This window comes from Myotis brandtii, unplaced genomic scaffold, assembly GCF_000412655.1.
Source record: "Myotis brandtii unplaced genomic scaffold, ASM41265v1 scaffold34, whole genome shotgun sequence".
NCBI classification, from domain to species: domain Eukaryota; kingdom Metazoa; phylum Chordata; class Mammalia; order Chiroptera; family Vespertilionidae; genus Myotis; species Myotis brandtii.
In genome coordinates, this window is record NW_005363098.1 from 634,892 (window position 1) to 656,831 (window position 21,940).

At 37.9% G+C, this 21,940-nt stretch overlaps 1 protein-coding gene and 1 long non-coding RNA gene across 4 annotated transcripts in view; both read right to left on the bottom strand.

The window, feature by feature from the left end:
- LOC106726971 overlaps positions 1 to 2,614 on the bottom strand; it is an 11,340-nt gene extending 8,726 nt beyond the window's left edge. The window contains exon 1 of the long non-coding RNA XR_001363120.1: positions 2,526 to 2,614. This is a non-coding gene — a long non-coding RNA (uncharacterized LOC106726971). The remainder of the gene's footprint in view (positions 1 to 2,525) is intronic.
- The window catches only part of NR3C2 (nuclear receptor subfamily 3, group C, member 2), a 294,691-nt gene that overhangs the window by 191,695 nt on the left and 81,056 nt on the right, over positions 1 to 21,940 (bottom strand). The gene's annotated exons all lie outside the window — the stretch shown is intronic.

A 21,940-nucleotide genomic window follows, 5' to 3' on the forward strand; every position in this document is an offset into this window, starting at 1 on the left:
AGCATCCAAGGAAACAATTCCTTTGGTGTCACAGCAGAGGCTACCCAAATTAGACACCAAACTATTAATTTTTATTGCATATAATATTTTGAATCTTGCTAATAAAGTTTTTTCTCTGGTTTTGGCACATGCTTTTGTGTTTTATTTCCTAAACTCCAAGCTTCAGTCATATGTGCACACACAAAATACCCAGGTGCTCCTATTCTACTATTTGACTTTCTACTCAAAGGTTCACTCATAGTATATAAATGAGATACATATATTCTCCAAAATTGGGTCAAAGAAAGTAGATCTGATCCTAATCTTTGGTATTCATAACATTTCTCTATGGATGTGGGGGTGGGGGGTGGGGGGATAGATCATTCTCCTAGTAGCATAAAGTCTTTGGAATTTTATTACCAAAAAAAACCCCACAAAAATAATTGTGAAAAATATTGCCCCAAACAAAAAGAATCAGCTGAATAAGGGTTTAGGACAGAGGTTCTCAACCTGTGGGTCGAGACCCCTTTGGGGGTCGAACGACCCTTTCACAGGGGTCGCCTAAGACCATCGGAAAACACATATATAATTACATATGGTTTTTGTGATTAACCACTATGCTTTAATTATGTTCAATTTGTAACAATGAAAATATATCCTGCATATCAGATATTTACATTACGATTCATAACAGTAGCAAAATTACAGTTAAGTAGCAATGAAAATAATTTTATGGTTGGGGTCACCACAACATGAGGAACTGTATTAAAGGGTCGAGGCATTAGGAAGGTTGAGAACCACTGTTTTGGGAGAAAGCCCCCTAGTGCAGTGGTCGGCAAACTGCGGCCCCTTGAGTGTGGCTCTTCCACAAAATACCACGTGTGGGTGCGCATGCACAGTGCGATTGAAACTTCGTGGCCCCACTCAAGGGGCCAAAGAGCCGCATGTGGCTCGTGAGCCGCTGTTTGCCGACCATGGCCCTAGTGGACTACACACATCGACAAAAGGGGACTCCAGAGAGGTGACAACAGCTTTAAGTGGAAACATTACATTTAAGGACCAAGGTAACTCTCCTCATTCAAAAGTATATTATGACACTTAGAAAACGTTACGTATAAAGGTATTCCCAGGATGAAAGTTATATAAATTGCACCATCTACAAGGCCTCTAAGAAACCGTTTAAACTTAAGTTTTTCTTCCACACTTACACAAATCTTCTATGAACCCTGGGGAAAAACTGCCTTGTTCATCAATATATGTAGATACACTCTGATTTTTGGAAACAAAAGAAGATAGGTAGCTTCCTAGTAAAAAGAGGAGTAGTAACACTAAAAAGAGAAATAACGGTATCGCTATAATCTGATATGCTGATCCAGGTGAACAAAGGGCATGAGAAAATGAAACAACATTTTTCAGAGGACAGCTGACCCTGTCACCAGTAACACACCATCTTTTATGACTAAGTAATAAGGACAACTGCCAGCTCTCACCTTGGGGCTCATCCATTTTCCTCACAGCTCCATTTCATGAGGCTGGAGAGCCGGGGTAAACATGTGGGCCTTGTACATTTGTTGTTAAAGAAAAATGCGAAATTTTGATGGTTTTTAAAAGTCTCAGGAGAAAATTTAGGAGAAATGTCCTACGAACTTTGGGTTGGAAAGATCGTTCCAAGTCTATCACTATGAACACAAATCATAAAAGTTCATAGCTATTATTACTATTTTTTAAAAAGCACTTGAAAAATACTGACAACTTATAAACCTGAAAACAGTATAAATGCAACATATTGTGCTAAAGTCCAAACTCTTTCAAATATGATTAAACAAGAAATCCAAGGGGTTAAAAAATCTGTTTAAAAATGTCTGTGAACTTAATAAAAACCACTGAATTATATACTTGAAATTGGTACATTGTATGATATGTGAATTATACTTCAATAAAGCTCTGCAAAGAGAAAGAAAAAAGGAAAAGATAATCTATGCAAGTAGATAATCATGGCAAGAAATGAGCTGCAAATAAAAGTAATGACCTTTTGCCCAAGACTGCAATATATGTAATGCCTACTGCCACTGATAAACTGATTTACTCTTTCAGGAGGCCATTTTAAAATATGCTTTAATATTTTAACCATTATAACCTTTGAGGCAGAATTCCATTGGGAATGTAGTTTTTTCTTAATACTTATGTGATAACTATCAAAATATATATTCTCCCATTTATCAAGTTTGGAAGAATGTACATAAGCATTGTTAGTCATAGTTATTTCCAAGAGGTTCCTTTGCTTATTTGATTTGTGTCAAAATTCCTGTTTTACAATGGCTATCAGACTGTCCTCAGTATGCCAATGTCTGTGGCAAAATATATATATTTTAAAGAGTTTTTTTTCTTTTTCATAATTATCCAGTTTTTTTGTTGTTTTGTTAATCCTCACCTGAGGATATTTTCCCGTTGATTTTTAGAGAGAGTGAGAGGGGGAGATACACACACAGAAAGAGGGAAACATTAATGTGAGAGAAACACATCAATTGGTTGCTTCCTGCACCCACCCTAACCAGGGCAGGGGATACAGCCTGCAACCTACATATGTGCCCTTGACCAGAATTGAACCCAAGACCCTTCAGTACATGGGCTGATGCTCTATCCACTCAGGCAAACTAGCCAGGGCTGTGGCAAATATCTTAGTTAAAACATTCATTACAGCCAGCAAGTAGGATAATGTTGGCATCTGACCTTAAAGCCTTGCTTCTCACACTGGGATCCTGGTTTCCCGAAGGGCACGTGGTGAATATGGTGGCATGTCTTCATGGAATGTCAATTTTAGAAAAAAGTTTTAATTCTTTTCCAAATGGTTGTTTGGGATTCTTTTTTGTATTTTGTTTTTGTGTTGTCTTTTTTTTTTTTGACATAAAAGTACAAGCAAAATCTATAGAAACTTCCTTTTCTATATAAACTAATTTTGTATATCTTTCATTAAAAAATACCTCTCAAGGTTAAAAAAATTATGTTGTTAAAACCAGAAAAGTTGGTGAGTTTGTATTATCAGAGGATACCCAATATCTAGTTTCCAGTTTAGTAAAATAACCCTAATTTTAAACTGGGCACACTGCTGTTTAACCAAAGAACTACATTTCCAAGTCTCCTTTGCAGTTAAATGTCACCATGTGACCAAGTTGTAGCCAATTAGATATGAGCTGAACTTTTTCATGAACCTTCTAAAAAATCTTCTTAACATTTCCCTAGGGATAGGAGAATTCAAACCTGAGAGGACTATGAGTCTCTTCGTGAGTCTCTGCCAACCATGTAGAGTCACCATAATAGCCCCAGAAAGCCACCCTCTAGGCCAGTGGTTCGCAACCTTCTGGCCCTATAAATACAGTTCCTCATGTTGTGACCCAACCATAAAATTATTTTCGTTGCTACTTCATAACTGTAATGTTGCTACTGTTATGAATCGTAACGTAAATATCTGATATGCAGGATGGTCTTAGGCGACCCCTGTGAAAGGGTCGTTCGACCGCCAAAGGGGTCACGACCCACAGGTTGAGAACCGCTGCTCTAGGCTCTGTTACATGAAGGAGAAATCTTATTCAAGCCACTGTGTGTGTGTGTGTGTGTGTGTGTGTGTGTGTGTGTGTGTGTGTGTGTGCGCGCGCGCACGGGTGCGCACAATTAAACTTAAACCCAGCTGATATAAAATGAGGAAAAGGAAGATAGTTATTAGTGTGGAAGTTGTGTCAAAATAAAACAGGTAAGTTTTTGTCACAGGAAAAGACTGTGCCCAGGACCTTGCCCACTGGACCAGGACAGTGCAAGGAATCGAAAAGCTAGAATTCATGATTTCAGCTCTGATCCTACGATGCTCACACAGCTAAATTGCTTTCAAAGTAGCTTTGAAAAACTGGATAAAAACTAGTGTTTTGCTTTTATTTCTTATTTTATACTTTAAAAATAAAAATTGTTTTAAATTTAGGGCTTGATGACTAGAAAACAAATCTGTGAAGTTGGAAAAAGGGAGATTACACAAAATGATAAAGTGGACCTGCAATAGCCAGACATCTCGAAATGTCATAGCTGAACTGAGCACAAAGGTCATACAAGCCTTCAGGAATATTATAAAGAACATGAGAAACCTTCATGGCTAAAATAAGAGGGCTTTTTTTATTTAGAGTAAGCACAAAGCACATAAAAGTTTGCTTAAATCACCCTTTAAGACAGTAACAGAATGGATGTAGGTAGGAAATAGCACATAACAGAAACTTTGACATTAATGTGACCATAATTTGCTCTGGATGACAAAGACAAAAAGCAACCAACCTCAAAGGGGAAAAAAGTACCTCTGGTTATCAAATAGATGTCGTGAAACATTCCTGAACTGGTGTATTAGTTGGTTAGGCTGCCATAAAATGTATAATGGGATAGGTTGCTTGAACAACAGAAATTTACTGTTTAATAGTCTAAATGACAGAAGTCCCAGACCAAGGTGTCATCAGCGTTGGCTCCTTCTGAGCACTGAGAAGGAGAATGTGTTCCAGGCCTCTGCCCTACTTCTGGTGTTTACTGGCAACCTTTCGCTTTTCCTGGCTTTTGCTGCATCACTGTGATGTCTGCCTTCATCTCTTCACATGGCCTTCTCAGTGTGTGTGTGTGTGTGTGTGTCCCAATTTCCCCATTTTATAAGGGCACCAGTCATATTGGATTAGGGGCCCCACCCCAATCATGTATGATTCTGTCTTAACTAATTACATCTGTGCTGACTATTCCCACATAAGGTCACATTCTGAAAAACTGAGGGGGGGGAGGAGTTAAGACTTCAACATATAAATTTCAGTGGGACACAAGTCCACCCATAACAACTGGTAAGAGACTAAGGTGAATCAAATTCTTCCCCCATTACACATGGATGCAAACATGTGGATATTAACACCTGCACCATTTAGCATTGCTTTTGATTTGCATTTATTTATACATGTCTGTGAAACATGTTAATCTACAAAGTATCTGATCACAAAAATAACCAAAATAAAATAAAAAATGCACTAAAGTTTATCTAAATAAATGCTCTTAGTAGTAATGACTAGAGAAAAATGTGTGGAGATGTGCACAATGGGCCCACATCTAAAACAGGCCCACAAAGGAGCAGCCATTCAGCCCCTCTATTGCCTCAGGTGCTGGCATCACAGACAGTCACACTCCTTCCCACCTTCTGGAAGCCCAGGCTCCGAAAAGGGATTAGACCAAGTGTTCTTGTGGGTGGGAATGGAAGAAAGAGGCAAGCCTTTGAGAGCTGCAAGAAGATGGCAGCATGAGAGACCCTATTCAAGCCAAGAACAGGGCAGGCCTATGGGAGTGTGTGGCCTCCTAGGAGAAAAGGTTACTGGGTGGGTCTACACAGGTTACAGGCAGAGCCCCAAGATCCAGAGGTTGCAGATCTGATGGGATTCCCACGCCCAACAAGGCAAAGAAGTTGTAGATGCAGCAAGTGTTGAAGGATCACAGTGGCTTGGATAATGGGCATGTTAGTGAAGCACATGAGGAACCATAACCTGGGGGACCTCCGCAGTGCTACCTGCCCCTCCCCCCATACACACACCATAGGATCTTGCCAGGCTCTGGGAGGAGAGAGTTACAGGTGAGAAACTGAGTGTCCCTGTCCTTACCTGGCAGAGCTGTCTCAGATTGAGAAGAAAAAAATCCACACACCCCAGGTTGAGGGTTAAGAATCTTGTGTATTACTCAGTCATTAAAATAGTATGAAAACATTATAATTATGCCAAGAAGTGTTGTGATATGTTATGGCAAAAAGATAGAATACAAAAATATATGGAAGTCTGATAACACATATATAAATTGTTTTAAAGTACATGGAGGAAAAAAAAAACCTGTGCAGAAATATACCAAAATGTCAATAGCTACTGTTTCCTCTTTTTCAGTGGCATGAGAAGATGGGATATTGCTTCTCTTTTTTCTGTAATATGGCTATATTACTTTTAAATTGGAAAAACAATTCAAAATAATCACATGTGACTAGAATATTCTTTCCTTTCAAACCTGAACTAAGTTCATTTTTGGTGCAAGTATAGCCTTCTACTAGTTATTTTATGATTGCTGACTTTCATGATATCTCCTGTTATAACATAGAAATTATAGTTTAGCAGTTAGTTTACTGGAATTTGAGCAGCTACAGGGAAATGTAGAAAGATTAGGAAGAAAATCTTATATTAAGGTTTTACTTGAACTTTCAAATATATTTAAGAATTAGGATTTGCTACTGATAAGCCCAAACATAATTTATCTGTTTTTATACAGGATTTAATTGAGCCTAAAATGCTTTGGTTTCAGTTGAGTAAAATTTCAGTTTGACTACCTTTTCTTTTAACAACTGAAAGGAAAATTAATGTTAAAAATGCACCTTCAAACAAGCAGACATATATGGTACATTTCCAAAAGTAAGTAAACATTTCAAGAAAAGAAAATCAGTATTTTCATTAATACACTTTTAATGCAATGATTTTAGTATACAAAGTGAAAATTCGGTATTTTTTTTTGTTTCAGTTTTATGAGGAAGAAGAGTTTAGGGAAGGCTGTTTTGCCTTTTAATTTTGGAAAACTGAATGGTGGTTAAGTTTTTATAAAAACCTGAATTTGTATCCCGGATCTCTCACCAACTTTGTGACACATTATACTTTTTCTGAACTTCATATAACTCATTTCCCCACTTGTAGCATTGGGGCAATATAAGAACTGGTGTTACTGAGACTGTGAGGATGAAATACTATATGTAAAGTACATGGGCACAGAGTGAGCACCAATATATGACTCTACTTTTACTGTTACTGTTAGGAATCGTACTTGCTCTCAGAAAGGAAGGCTTTCCTTCACTACGGGAAACAGCAAAACTACAATGTAATTCACAGAAGCCACTTTCCCTTTGGAAAACGCAGGTATTTTTTATAGTGACAACCTTAGAAAGAAAACTCAGTTATACACTTGTTCCTCGTTACTGGTATACAATATTTAATATCCAATTAATTGAGAAAGAAACGTTAACTGACAAATTTAGCAGATCCAGGGCTCCATGCATGTATAGACTAATTATCAAAAGTAAAACATCTAAAAACTAAATGTAACATGATTTTAAAATAGTGTTATTTTTTAAGATACAAAATTATAATGTTTTTATTTTTAAAGAGTGGAGATGAAGGAATTTTATCTGCATATTTTACTTTGCTCGTGGTATAAAAGTGTTATGATTTATCTACGACTGATTTATTCTTATAAAAGTCATGGGTCAAAACTAAAGTGGTATAGAGGTGTTAGGCAGATAAGATAAAGAAGGAGCATGTCGTGGTGGGACAGGGTAAAGCCTGATGCTGAAAGGCAACCAACCCTTGGGCTTAGCATGAGGGGGCAACGGGGGACAGTGGCAAGTGCGGTCACCTAACGCCATGTATCCCATCCGAAGAAGGCAGCTGATCTTGACAAAGCAGAATTCAAATCCAGTAATGCCAGACAGGCTGGTCCCCCTGCCCCCTCCATAAAGAACCAGAAACAACTCAATTTAAGAGTCAGGGACTAATTTAATTTAAAAAATATAGGGGCCAAAGAAAACACAACGCAGGGCCAAACTTGGCGCGGGTGCCAGTCTGTGACCTATGATGTAAGTGTTCCCAATCAACTAAAACATTTTCAGTGACATCCCTTTTGGAGCGTTTAACTAGAAAAAATATACAATTTAATTAATAAATTGCATTACATATTCACACCCATTTCAATATACCCACTTACTTTTTCAGTCAAGAAAAAGTACCTGAAAACTAGAATAACTCCTCACTTATCTGAAACAGGGATACCCCTAACCCAGCCGTGGGCAAACTACGGCCCGCTGGCTGGAAATGAATAAAACTAAAAAAAAAAAAAAGACCGTACCTTTTTATGTAATGATGTTTACTTTGAATTTATATTAGTTCACACAAACACTCCATCCATGCTTTTGTTCCGGCCCTCCGGTCCAGTTTAAGAACCCATTGTGGCCCTCGAGTCAAAAAGTTTGCCCACCCCTGCCCTAACCACTGCCTATTCACAATATAGTCAAAAGCTAACCAACAAGCAAATGGGCTTCTGAGTAGAAAACATTGTCACAAATTCACACACTATACTTCTGGTGCCCCCTCTAACTCTTCCTATTCTGGTTTTACATGTTTTACTTAATCAGTCTGAGGGAGGACTGGGGTTGCTGATGCCAGTCCCACTCATAAAAGCAGATTTCAAGGAGTGAAATGAATGACAGGAAAACTCAGAAAGTGACAGCTACAAGTTGTCAAGTGTCAGAGCCTGAGATCCTTGAGGAAGGGTCATGTTGCCCAATCTGACCACAGAACTCATAGAGTGCTGCAAGGTACTTTACCAAAGGGTCCTCGTGGCTTTTGTATACAGCACAATAGTTCAAACTGGTACTATAAATAATACCACACACACACACACACACACACACACACAATCATGGCTCTGGGTTCTTAAAACAAAGGTACATGATGGTTGGCATTACATTTCAGAAAGGTATCTGTTTAACTCAACCAAGATTTATAGGAAATCTATCATGTGCAAGGCATTGGACCATTATAAATACTTGCTAAGAATTATTTTAAGAGCTGATGCATCCTTACAGGTTAGACAACATCTCTGAATACAGTCAACTCTGAATCAGTCTGCTTTTCTCCTAAGGGGCGAACCACTGGAGCTATCCAGAAAATCAAATTTGAATATTTATAAATTCCTAATGGGAGAGTTAAGGATTTTTTTTTAAATAAGAACAATAACTATAGACAACAAGTCACTTAAGAAAACCCATAAACTCTGTGATGTTTAAGGATTTTAGCTATCAAGGAATTGAACAAAAACTACTTTACTCAAATAAAGTCTAGTCCATCTAAGGGAAAGTTCTGGGCGAACTTTAACAGCACCTTTGCTATGACTGATATCGGCGGCCTTCCCTCTTAGCTAACAGTGTCAAGCAAGTGAGGGGCACAATCACCCTTCAGCTCAGTGCGCGCACAGCTCTGCAGCATCCGCGGTCCTGGCACTGCTCTGCTGAACCTCCAGGGAGTTAGCATTTAGGAACTGATGCTGCACAGCTTTGCTAATAGGAGGCTGTGGCTATTTATTTCTCGAAGATACACAATTTCTAATCCTAGAGAAAACAAGAGCTAGTGACTTCTTAAGCAAGTACATAACAGTTGGAGCTGCCTTTTTAAATAAACAATTCCAGTCTTCACTACTCAATATTATATAGAGTTGTTTCATTTAAAAATTTTTGTTCTCTGTATTATTTTACTCTCAAGATTTAGATTTCAAATAAATTAGATACTACAGCGAGGAAAGCCTGCATTTCCCATACTGCTTAGAACAACTCCAAGTTAGGCTTTTAGAAGCATCAAAACAAAGATGGCAGTGCTTACCAGATAAAGCTTCTCTGAGTCAAGCTTTGGGACATATGCAAGGGGCCATCTAGAGCAATACAAGGAATTCGATTCAAGTTCAGAAAGAGGAATTCTCAATGAAACAGAAAATACAGCTGAGAAAGGGAGAGAAGGGAAAAGCTTATGAGGAAACCTACTACACATTACCATTTCTTGAATGTCATGGCTACCTAAAAGCACCAACTAGCAAGAGATTAAACATTTAAAAGCACAATAGAAACATCTCCATTAGGGTGCTCTGTACATGTTTTGTGACAGGTATCAAATTGCACAAAGTAAAATAATTCCAAGAATACACCTGTATTTCATATCTGATTAGGCCCTGGTTTCCTGATCCGTCATAAGCCCCTTACAGCTAAGCTGCGCTTTCACTGTAATCCTTTCCCACGTATCTGAACCTGCTGTGGGATTTTTTTAAACTGCTATTAGCAACGACTAAAACTTCTAATCCCCTGCTATGCCTTTATTATTAACACATATAATTATCATGCTGTAGCATTAAAGAACTGTGAAAAACCTTACTGTATTTCTAAATCTCACCATTTTAAAGAGAATTAACAGTAAGATTTGCACAGAAATACCATTTCAGTCGTTTTGTCTGTATTTTTACTGTAAATTACTTCAGCTGTAAAGTTAATTGATTTCTCTTGCAGGTGACTTCAAAGTACCTGGAACTCACCCATGACTAATGCAACTACTTCAGATTAAGTAATCTTTCTTTAGTTTACTAAATACGAGGGCATATTTTTCAGCCCATTCCTGGAAAGAAAAATAGAAGCCATTTTGGAGATTAATTTGGTAGTTGGATACAGAATGGAATTCATCTGCATCCATGCTAATTGTTAAATTACATATCACAACTTTTTCCCTAATCTAAACTTAGGAAAGAACACTAAGAGCCCAAACTCTGGGAACTGCAAAGACACACACCCAAGGCCCCACACCCTGCAGGACTAAGAGGCAAATGGATAGTACCTACCCCTTCATGTCATGGGTAACTTCTTAAACCCCACCACCTTCTTCCCATTCCCTCAGCCCATACTGGTTAATCTTCAGCCCATATTATTTAATCTTAAATTCAATTATTTTGCCTTCTTCAGTTTCAGTGCCATTGAATGAGCAACAGAAATGTTTGAACCCCTTCACTACAGCCCAAACTCAGGGTTTCTTTACCTCACTGACTGAACACCAAGGCTGCAGGGGACAGCCCTCTTTCTGACCCACCAGTACCTCAAGGGGACAGGGTTAGCCTTCCCCGCTACCTTCCCATGACACCCACCCGACTGGTCACCAGGATTTTACTAGGTTCATTTTTTTTTAATCCTTAAGATTTAGGGAGGAGTTGGATGGTATGAATTCCAAATTTCTCATTGTGTTTGTAGGCAATGCCAACCTAAGCTTTTAGAAACTAGGACTAGAACGTCCTATAACAGAGAAATAACCCCCCCCCCCGCCCCCGCCAAAAAGGAGCACTTTCAATGTATATGAGAAAAGCAGATTAAGTAGCAAAAGGCAGTGAGTGATTTAAACCTATGCATGCACAAACACACACTGCAAAAAAACAGCAAAGGGAAAAAAGTAAATGTAATAATTAAGTACCAGTCTTCTCCCTTCAGAACTTGGGGGGTCACGACTTCTCCATAGAACGATGGGTGCAGAGTGGCACCTGGCTCAGCTATAAGAATGCCGAGGCAGGGTGCATTCCTGTTTGCTGAGCCTCAGGATTGCAGGACTACAGTTGCTGACCACCCCTGAGATAGACTTAAACTTACTGCCAAATGCCAACTAAGATATAAGCTATATCTAGGGAAAGGATGATAGACCAGCTTTTTGTTTAAAATTTCACAAAGAATCGTTCTGAGGCCCCCATTCTTTTTTCTAGGATGGAATTTACTCCATCAAGGAACAAAAACTTCCATCCAGTTTCTCTCTGAAACTAACATAAATGGCTACTTGCAGGCTGACATTTTCAGAAATATTAGAGTTTTTTAAACTTCTTGAAAATACGCTAATGCATTCCTTATATTCAGTTCTGTTAAATTATTATAAATTATGTCATATACTCCAATATTGGAATTATAGGTAATGACAAAGCCAATAACTCAAGAAATCTGAGTTACACAGAGACAACATGGTTGGAAAAGGCCTGAGTGCTAAAGCCCAGATCATCAAACTCCTCTGGGAGCTACGTAAACTTGGCAAAAATAACTCAACCTCTAATTTATACAATGGAGGGAGCACTATGTCCTCAAGGAGATACCTGCAGGACCCAGCAGAGCAGTGCTTGATGCTCGTCAACACCTAATCCAGTGGTTCTCAACCTTCTGGCCTTTTAAATACAATTCCTCATGTTGTGACCCAACCATAAAATTATTTTTGTTGCTACTTCATAACTGTAATGTTCCCACTGTTATGAATCGTAATGTAAATATCTGATATGCAGGATGGTCTTAGGCGACCCCTGTGAAAGGGTCGTTTGACCGCCAAAGGGGTCTCGACCCACAGGTTGAGAACCGCTGACCTAATCCATGTTAGCTGCTCTCAGCAGGAGTTAAAGGGAGGACAGAGGGGCCAGCCTGGATCTGAGTCTACAGCTGTCTACTTCCAAAGCCCAAGTTTTTTCCACTGCTTCTCTGTTATTAGTCTGAGGTCAACATTGCTACTATTGCTCAACATGCTTAACATTATTAAGAGGTTTAGAAATTTTAAAACCAATGATCAAATCTGAATTATCTGGTGGAAGAACTTGGATAATACGCACAGATCAAGATTTGCTTTTCTGCTGGACTTGCATCTGACTCCAAGAATGGAAAGAAGAATGATCAACACGTTAAACTATCTGGTTCTTTTTAACATTATTCCAAGGCCATATAAGATTAGCAATTCTGCCAGTTTACTTTCCACTGAATAGCAAAGGATTAAAGACAAACAAATTCAAGTTGGTTTTCAGATGCACAGAATTAAAGATTGAGAAAACGTGGCATTTTCAAAGCATGCACCAATGAAGGGTTTCTTTTTCAATTTAATTGTTCTTTCCAAAACGTTAAGACATTCAGTGAAATAATCTCAATTTGCTTTGCTTTGTTCTTTGCTTTCAAATACTGTAAATGGCTGGATTCCAGATAGAGTAGTTATCCTCAAATGCCTTCCAATGAGGCCTGCCAGATTCTGTGGTTCAGAAGTAATTTAAAAGCAGAAATGTGTAACAAATGAGACCTAATGGAAAACACTGGATGCTTTATAGTTAGAAAGATCACTTTTTCCCCAGCAAGAAATAGACAGTAGATGCACACATGTGTATATGAATGCATAGGCAAACACACCCACGTAAACAAGACAGAAAACTAATTGACATGTGTTTTATTTCTCTTCATTGGAGACACTATTTGGCAAGAGTAAAAAATATACACATTGCTCTGTTTTTTCAATGGAAAATGAAATGCATGATTCAACTATTCACCAAACTCAACAATAACGCCTAAGTCAAAACAGAATATTTAGGACAATACAACCTTTATCATTTTTTTGGAGGGGGGGGGAGCTATATTGCTTGAAAGTTTACAAGTCATTTTCTTACATAGAACAAATTCTTCCTTTATATAGTGAAGCAGTTTTTTAACAATGACTTGCTCAAAGGGAGAAATGCCCATCTAGTTAGTGAGATTTCCATCACTAGTATTCAGGCAGATGCTGGGATGTTCTAAAGGTAATTGTTAAACTTGGAACCACCACACTGTTTCTTCTTGGAACTGTTCATTCATTCATCCTTTCAAGTATTCACAAAGGCCAGGCACCTTACTGCGCACTACATTATAGTAGACCAAAGGAGAGACCTAGTCCTTCCTTCCTGGAGTGTAGAGTCCAGTAGGGAAGACGAAATACAAGGATTTACTCAACAAATACTTATTGAGGGCCTACTGTGCACCTCAATGGGGATATGTCAGTGTGCCTAACGAAGATCCTGCCCTCACTGAGCTTAGGATCTAGTGGCACAGAAATGAATAACATTGTTTCATAGTAATAACAACAATAAATAACAACCATTTTAGCAGCAGTGGTATATAAGGCTTACAACTGCCACTAACTGTGTCATTAAGCCTTTCAAACCTAATATGTATTAGATACTCATAATTAACTCATGAGTTATGTCATCCTTTAGGCCAGCTCTACAGGTGAAAAAAGAAAAAATCAAGAGAGAACAGCCAGTCCTCAAGCCACACTCCATCTGGGTAAACCTAATTTCTTGGTTGGGGATCTAAGTGACATTCCCACCAGCTGTATGGACCTTAAACCTGATGTTAGGACACTCTCTGTTCTCCCACAGCAGCGCCCACCATGGTGGTAACTCAGACTGTGATTTATGGCTGATTCACTCCATGAAGGCAGGGACTATCTCTATGCTTATATCCCCTGCACCTAGAAAATACCTGGGACCCAGGAGGTGCTCAGAAAATATTAGGTCAATGAATGAAAAGTAAACTGTGCAGATTCGGGCCCAAACTTTTATTTTTACCAAAGAAAAAATCCCTCATCCTTGTCTGTCTTCTGGTTTAATGCAGAATAAATGTAACTGTAGCTCCCAGGGTCATCGTTATGAACTCAAATTTCGGTACTTGCTTGTAAATGCAGGGATGCCATCTGGGAGCTAATGAGGTTTATAGGGTCATTTGCCTGGATGACAGATAGCTCCCTAATTGCTGGGCTAAGTACTTGTAAGGGTTTTAATGTCCTACCCCACCACTTTCAATATGTTTGTTCTCCCCTAATTTTCTGCATCTAATATACAATAATCTAAGAAACCTGATATTTATTGGCCTTATCAAAAGAGCATGGGTTTTAGTGCAGAGACTTTGTTATATCTATTCTAACTACTACAATAACTTTTCTCCTTTCTTCCTTCTGCTTTTCAACCATTTCCAAGCCTTCAGTTTAACTTGTTACTCCACTTTTTTTCTGCATTCAAAGCAATATTACCAAGCACAAATAAAATAACAAGAAAGAGATTGGAATAGCTGAACGTGTACTAAATTAATTTCCCCATTTGTTAGACAGAAGTGGCAACAACTCAAAAGGCCTTACTTACTATTAACCTAGAACCTGATGTGGATAAAAACAATGGTTTCAGAACCTGTCCCCTTCTGGTGTAGAAAGTTCCATTATATAATATGCAAAATCAGCCTTCATATTTCTGGTTTTCAAAGTGCTTTCTCTCACAGGAGTTCTTCCTTTACAGTGATCATTTTAATTGTCTCTACATTTCCCCTTTGGTTTCATTATGTCTCTCTTGTACTATAATCGGAGTCTGAGATACATAAACTTTACAGGGACAGCTCATAATTTTGCCTGTTGGAAATGTTGTTAAGGCCAGCAGGAAAGCAAGCCCCAAATAACAGAAATCGTACGCAGAGAAGGAAGAGCACATGACGAATGTCTACCATCTTTACGGCAACCCTATAAGGGTTCCTACAAAAAGGGATTAGCAATACCAACATAGAGCCCAGCAAACCTTGGAAACCATAACCATGGTCCTTCTATGAAGGCTCTGTGCGTAGCTTGGGGGAAAGTTCATAATGACCACTTCCCTTAATGTTTACAACACGTTTGATTTTTGTTGTTAATGGTAATGTATGACACACAATTTCCAAGTTAATTTCAAGACTTACATTTCCCATTAGGCAATTTTTCATTATTTGCTAAATTTGAGTCCCCAGAAAAGTGTAAAAGAAAGGTTTATGGTGTATATTGCTGGCATCAAAGAACACTACTGCATACTGCTCTCAAGTTAATGTTATGAGGCTGACGGAAAACATTTGGAGGAAGAATAAAAGATATATAAACATAAAATTGAGGAAATATGCAAACTAGGGTCCTATTGTACAAGTGGCAAAGTAAACCAAACAGCCCCAAATTACAATGTATTTTTTTTCCTGGAAGACAAGTACCTTACTATAAATAAATAAATAAAAAAAATTTACTTATTAGTGAGAATCTGAGCTAGCATTGTGCTAGATCTTTTATGTTTGTTAGCTCCACGATCCTCACAGACTCTGTTGTCCATGAAATCAGGCCCATTTAATAGATGAGAACACTAAGGCTGAGGAAGATTAAATTGCCCAAGAAACACAATTACAAAGTAGAGAAGGCCTGTTTGACTCCAAAGTCGGTGTCCTTGCAAGCTGACGCTGGTGAAATCATCTGTACACTGACCTTCAATTGCTGAATATGGGAATTTCCAAGAAATTTCAAGAGGGGGATTAGAATCCCATGTTCATATTTATAACATATGAATAAGACTTTTAATATGCTATATATTTGAATAGAAAACACCGACTATATACCCTTTACTTAACTTTTCCAGTAACTGGTACTAATGCATTGAGGGAAAAAGCTCAAAGATTTGGAAATACCTCTAAAATATTTTTCTTACTTTTTTAAATTCTTAAACTCAGTTTCTAAATTATACCTTCATTCAGGCCGTGCTATTTTCTCGAACTACTGGATTAGTCTCCTAACAGATGCCTTTAAATATTCTTCACATAGCCACCAAAGTAAAACATCTAAAATGCAAATTTAAAACTACCTGTCCATCATCTGCAGAACAAACTCCCATCTCCTTGGCATGAAATATGGAGCCCGTAGTGGCTGGCATCCATCACTCCTCTTAAATGGCTGTGAGCTCAAGGGCAAGAAACGAACAAGTTTTATTAGTTCAATAAATGTTTATTGAGATGAATTAAATTAATAGCTTTACACTTGGCACAAAATATTCTTCTATTGTTCTTTTTCATGTTTTCTTTTTTCCTATCCTGAAAGAACCTATACATATCTGAATGCCAAGGTATCTGGTGTGCTATAGTAGGTGCTCAATTTAAAAAAAAAGTTATAAAAATAAAATCCCTACCAGGCACATGTTTTTATGTTTCAATGTTTTCAGTTAATACTTAAAAAGTAATGAAATCCAAGGCTTGTGTTTGAACATCAGTTTCATGTTCTAGGCTAACTTGTCTTTTCTAGTAACTCTTGCCTGTTTCTTCTTCCTGGTTGGGAGCATCCACTACTACACCTGTCGGTGGGCACCCCACTTGTTATGTTTCTCAGCAGTGGCACAGAGGCAGGAGTCCTGCAGGGGTCCCTGGCCCCACTGCTTAATGACAACCTTGGGGAAGCTATCAGCCCCCTCCCCGCCCCGCCCCGCGCCCCGGAACAAGGACAGTTTCTCCTGGGGCAGCTGGCAGGTGAGCAGCAAAGGCTTGTTGAGTAAATGAGTGAATAAAAGAGCAAATAAATTGACTCATGGTGTCCAACTCTGAGCCTAGGTTTCCCCAGTCAGAAAAGGATGATAAATGTCTACCTAAAAGGTGACATATTGAAGGTGATGTTACTGCCTCATGGGAGACATTCTCAAGATTCAGTCTTTACTCTTTTTATTATTTTTAAAATATGTATTTTTATTGATTTCAGAGAGTAAGGGAGAGGGAGAGAGAGATAGAAACATCAATGACGTGAGAGAATCATTGATCGTCTGCCTCCTGCACACCCGACACTGGGGATCGAGCCCGCAACCCAGGTATGTATCCTGACTGGGAATCGAACCCGTGACTCCTGGTTCATAGGTCCATGCTCAACCACTGAGCCATGCTGGCCAGGATTTCTTTATTTTTTAAATGAGATATAATTAACATATAACATTGCATTAGTTTTAGGTATACAACATAATGACTTGATATATGTACATATTGTGAAATGATGACCAGAATAAGAATCGTTACATCCATCAGCACACATAATTTCGATTTTTTTTTCTTGTGGTGAGAACTTTTGAGATCTGTCACAATTTTCAAATGTACAATATTGTTAACTACAGCCACCATGGTGTACATTACAGCCCCAGGAGTTATTTCTCTCATAGCTGGAAGCTTGTACCTTTGAACCTCCTTCATCCATTATGCCCACCCCTACTTCTGGTAAACACCAAGCTGCTCTCTGTAGCGATGCCAGTCTCTGTTCTGTCTGGAAAGCCACAGCTGATCAAGTACCACAAACGATGCTTTTCCTCAGTGTCTGAAACTCAGGATACTGAAAGGGTGGATAATCTCTCGCTAAAAAAGAAAGGAACTTTGGAATCTTATTCTTAACTAACCGAGGGAAATAAAGGTTATTTCATCTTCCTGACTTGCTGGAGTGAGGAGGATTGACGAAGAATCAGATCTGCTCCTTTGGAAACCTCCTGGAAGAATAGTGTTCTACCCATTTTCCAGGAATGAAACATTTGAAAATATTTTTCTAGATTCCTCTCTGAGGTTTTGAAAGTCATGCTGAGAAAGGGTGATCTGTGGTGTGAAACTGATGGGATGTTACTTTATACTTAATTTTTGAGGTCACTCAAGAGTATCCACTTTCTCTTTTCCGTGTTAATTAAAACAATAAATCTTTGCTCTACATAGAAGTTTGACAATACATGTCCTTGTTCATCTAGCAAAAATGCTGCTTGGCATCGCTGGGCGTGCGACTCGCTGCAGGCTGCTGCTCGGATGGAAGTGAAAGGCCCCTATCCCGACATCACACTGAGTATTTTCCCTACTGGCTTCTTCAGGCCATTAGAGAGATGAGATTCTGTGGTCACTGATCGCTACCTAATTTCTACAATTAGTCAGCAACAAGCTTCCTCCACAATGAAATCTGTAGAGAGCAAACTATAGATTCCTCATATTTTTAAAATCACATCTTACTAAATGTTTTGGAAATGCCAACCGACCAGGTTATTTTGACTTTTTCAAAAGTATAGGTATGTAAATAACGTGAATGCAAAACCACAAAGCAAACTCCTGAAAAATAAAGATCCTTATAGCATGTGGTTTAAAAATGTAGTGTCACTAACAAGTTTTTAACACATTTTCTGACATAAGGTAAGATATTAAGTCAAACAATGAATAAACTAATGAGAACACGAGAGGTGATGATACAGGTCTTAACATAAAAAAAAACCACACAAAACAAACAAACAAAAAAAACTCCTCAGAAACGGTTTGCATGGATTACAAATACCAAAAAAGTAAAGTCCTCACTGTAGGGCAATCGGTCCGTTTTCATAAAACTAGAAATATTTTATTTATCTGCCTAAATAAGTAAACTCAATTTCAAAATGCTCCAAAGATATAATTAATAAAGATAATATATTATAATATTTACCTTTATTCTGCTTTATTTTCAAAAATGTAAGGAGGCTTACAATAAAAACACTAAATTCCAAAATGCTGATAAAATATACAATTGAAGTACAATATATTTTCATTAATACTAACTTCTTTTAATTTTTGAATTATGGAAATTCAAGAGTCAAAGCTAAATTTACACTTTGTCAAAACCACAATAAGAAGCAACATATCTAGCCCTGACCAGTTTCTCAGGGCTGGTTAGAGTGCTGGCCAGTGAATGAGGGTTGCGGGTTCAATTACCAGTGATGGTTATGTCCCTGGGTTCCAGGTTTGATCCCTGACCAGGTTGGGGTGAGAGCAGGGGGCAACCAATCAATGTCTGTCTGTCTCTCTCTCTCTCCCCCTTTCTTTTTCTCCCTCCCCCTTTCCACTCCCTTCCACTCTCTCTAAAAATCAATGGAAAAAAATATCCTCATTCCTTGGGTGAGGATTAAATAAAAATCCCCCCAAAACAAGCAGCAACATGTCTAATAATAGAGGATTGTTTAAATTCACCAATATGAGATATTTATATGTACACCTTCCACATATATAAACATATAGTCATTATATAACAACACTGGAAACCTTTTCATGAGATATGATAAATGCAAGTGGTTACAAAAAAACAGGTTGCAAAGAAATACTATTTTTACTTTTAAAGAAAAGACTGAAAGTAAAAATTGGAATTCCAAGTTTTCTATAATGAATGTGTTTTACTTCCATAAAGTCAAAACATATACTTTTAAGACTAGTGCATATTGTTCCATGATTATATCACTATATGAAAAGACCATTACTACTCAAAACAACAGACTCCCTGCAGATGAGCAATAGTAGAGGATTATTATCACTCTTTTTACTGATTTAACATGTCTTATCAATATTTTATTGTTTTATTGGGCAGTTTCACCCTACGTCATCCATGTACTGTAAATAAGAAACCATACCCTAGAGACATTTCATTGCATATAAAATGGGTTCCACTTAATGACATCTTTCATTTAGGGATAAAAACTTTTCACCATTTTTTAAAAACTAGTATTATAAGTATTATACAGCTTGAATACTATTAGACAAGTCAAAAGTCCTAAGTTATACACATGGGCTATGTGAAAATTACTTTAAATATTTACAAATTTTCAAATATCCACTCACCAAATAAAGAGAAATAATTGGAAAAAGAAATGAAATATATTTTCTCAATGATTATATTACAAAATCAATTACATTATCCAATAGAATAACTGTAAAGGCATATATATTTTCTCAAGCCTGTGGTTATTTATTTATCCTCACCTGAGGATATTTTTCCATTGATTTTTAGGGAGAGTGGAAGAAAGAGGGAAAGACAGAGAGAAACATCGATGTGAGAGAAAGACGTTGATTGGTTGCTTCCTGCACAGGCTGGGCTCGGGCTGGAGAGGAACCTGCAACTGAGGTATGTGCACGCCCTTGACCAGAATCGAACCTGGGACCCTTTGGTTCACAGACCCACTCTCTATCCACTGAGCTAAACCAGCTAGGGCTGTGGTAGGTATTTTAAAATAAAAACATCCTGGTACAAACAATGGTAGAAAGCTAATAATTATAATAAAATACAGATTCCTCCCTCCATCAATGCTATTGGCATACTAAGTATCTCCAAAAGAAACACAGTTCATAAATTTTTTAATGAAAAATATCATAAAACAGCAACAGTGGATGACACAGATTCATCTTAATTAAGAATAGTTTCATTTTAGAAGTATAAAATTAAACAAATCTCTTGTAGCTAGGAGAAACTAGCATGAGAGCAAAAACAATATACTCCAAATTAGCAATGGAAATTAAGAAGTAATTTGATGATTTTATGCAATTAAAAAAAATGAATACCTCTATCACATAATTAATATCACTAGATTATTTCAATGAGGGGAGGGCAGTAAAATAACTTTTTTTGGAATTGAGCAAAATAAAACTATCGGTTACTTAAGTAATGAAAGGTTTGAAATGAGCTTTTGTCACAAGTTTTCTAGATATAAATGCTCTACACCAAGTAAGGATTTTTCTCACTGTTCCCACACCTTCCACAATATATCAGTTGGCTATCTAATACCAAACTTCTCAAGGCGAAGTCAACATACTGCTTGGGGAGTGACAGAGATTAGAAGTCCCAAGAAAAACTATATAACATGTCACACCTTAAATTGTTTGCTTTATGAGCAGAATGCTTCAAAGAAAAATATTTCAGACTAAAGCCCATCATGCCGTGCCGACAGCCTGCGTTTAGCACCATGTTTCTTCTGTCTCTCAGTCTTTGCTTTTTTCTATCTTTTGCCCAGAACATCCAACCCTATACCCACCCCTGACTCTTTTCCAGATCAATGACTGTTTAACTTTAATCCTGGTTCGAGAGCCAGAAGAAAGTGTTCCTGAATTTCCCAGGCAGTGTCCCCTCTGGGGCAGGACTCCCGAGGCACCTGGGGACAACACCTCCAACACACCTGCCACAGGGCAGCATGGCAAGCGCCACTCCCACCCCCACAGGGGAAGGGCAGGGATGCTCTGCTAGTTGTCTATCATTGGCATAACACTGGCAAAACAAAACACTTTGTACAGCTGATCTAAAGCTTAGAGGTCCAACATGATCACTGGGAGGCCCCCTAATAAAGTTCCATTTTTAAGTACAACACTTTGAATAAAGGGGTTCTGTGTCAGAACTCTTAAGAGGAAAAGTAAAGTTTAGGCTTTGGAGATCAAATCTTGGTCCTGCTATCCAACTTCTGCCAAATTCCTTAACTTTTCTGAGCCTATTTCTCCTTGTTTTTAAAAACAGAAACAGCGCCAATACCCACCACATTTGGTTAGTGTAGTAAATGAGTCATGAGCCTGAAGGTCTTAGCATAGTACCCACCAAGTAGCTAGTGTTCACGAGCGCCACGATCAATCAAGATCTTGAATGTGAAAATCACGTAACAGTCACATGCAAACTTCTGATATTTAGAATAATAGCATGAAAAGAAACAAATTCAAAAGTATTTTATATCTTATATTTATCCTACAAAGGAAGCCACTGTTGCTATAATAATGAAAGTATGCTCTCTGTATATTTAAGAAAATTTCAAAGTACTCAAAATACTGGTGGAAATGAAAATCTGTTATAAATGTACAAATGATTTTGTAAATTCCATTCAATTATTTGTCCCATGTATATGTATATGTGTATGTGTGTGTGTATATATATATATATACATACACTGTGTGTGTGATTTCAGGGAGGAAAGGAGAGGGAGAGAGAGATGGAAATAT